Here is a 1630-nt window from a genome sequence, read left to right on the forward strand (position 1 = left end):
CAACACAATGTTACTCACTTCCTTCTACAGTACTGGCCGTTAAAATTGCTACACAACGAAGATGACGTGCTGCAGACGCCAAATTTAACCGTCAGGAAGATGCTGTGCTATGCAAATAATTAGCTTTTGAGAGCATTCACACAAGGCTGACGCCGGAGGCGACACCTACAACGTGCTGACATGAGGAATGTTTCCAACCGATTTCCCATACACAAACAGCAGTTGACCGGCGTTTCCTGGTGAAACGCTGTTGTGATGCCTCGTGTAAGGCAGAGAAATGCGTATCATTACGCTTCCGACTTTGATAAAGGTCGCATTGTAGCCTATCGCGATTGCGGTTTATCATATCGCGACATTGCTGATCGCATTGGTCGAGATCCAATGACTGTTAGCAGAATATGGAATCGGTGGGTTCACGAGGGTAATACGGAACGCCGTGCTGGATCCCAACGGCCTCGTATCACTAGCAGTCGAGATGACAGGCATCTTATCCGCATGGCTGTAATGGATCGTGCAGCCACGTCTCGATCCCTGAGTCAACAGATGGGGACGTTTGCAAGACAACAACCATCTGCACGAACAGTTCGACGACGTTTGCAGCAGCATGGACTATCAGAGCGGAGACCATCGTTGCGGTTACCCTTGACGCTGCACCACAGACAGGAGCGACTGCGATGGTGTACTCGACGACGAACCTGGGTGCACGGATGGCAAAACGTCATTTTTTCAGATGAATCCAGGTTCTGTTTACAGCATAATGATGGTCGTATCCGTGTTTGGCGACATCGCGGTGAACGCACATTGGAAGCGTGTTTTCGTCATCGCCATACTGGAGTCATCCGGCGTGATGGCATAGGGTCCCATTGGTTACACGTCTCGGTCACCTCTTGTTCGCGTTGACGGCACTTTGAACAAAGGATGTTCCATTTCAGATGTGTTACGACCCGTGGCTCTACGCTTCATTCGACGTCTGGGAAACCCTACAATGCAGCAGGATAATGCACGACAGCATGTTGCAGATCCTGTATGGGCCTTTCTGGATACAGAAAATGTTCGACTGCTGCCCTGGCCAGCACATTCTCCATATCTCTCACCAACTGAAAACGTCTGGTCAATGGTGGCTGAGCAATCGGCTCGTCGCAATACGCCAGTCACTACTCTTGATGAACTGTGGTATCGTGTTGAATCTGTATGGGCAGCTTTACCTGTACGCGCCATCCAATCTCTGTCTGACGCAATGCCCAGGCGTATGAAGGCCGTTATTACTGCCAGAGGTGGTTGTTCTGGGTACTGATTTCTCAGGGTCTACGCACCTAAATTTCGTGAAAATGTAACCACATATCAGTTGTAGTATGATATATTTGTCCATTGAATACCCGTTTAATATCTGCATTTCTTCCTGGTGTAGCAATTTTAATGGCCCGTAGTGTATATTGCCTGCACGCCTATCGTGATACCTAGTCACCAATTCCTTAGTTCTTGGAGGGTGATCAGATAGTATACGTCACCTCAATGAAGTCTCCATCTCAGGCCACACACCTTTTGTCTCATTTTACAGATGAGGATATTTATTTTCCTGAATTCTGTAGATAGACGGCTGTGACTGTTGGTTTGGTCTCACGGTTTCAGA

Source organism: Schistocerca nitens, chromosome 10, assembly GCF_023898315.1.
Source record: "Schistocerca nitens isolate TAMUIC-IGC-003100 chromosome 10, iqSchNite1.1, whole genome shotgun sequence".
In the NCBI taxonomy this organism is placed as follows: Eukaryota; Metazoa; Arthropoda; class Insecta; order Orthoptera; family Acrididae; genus Schistocerca; species Schistocerca nitens.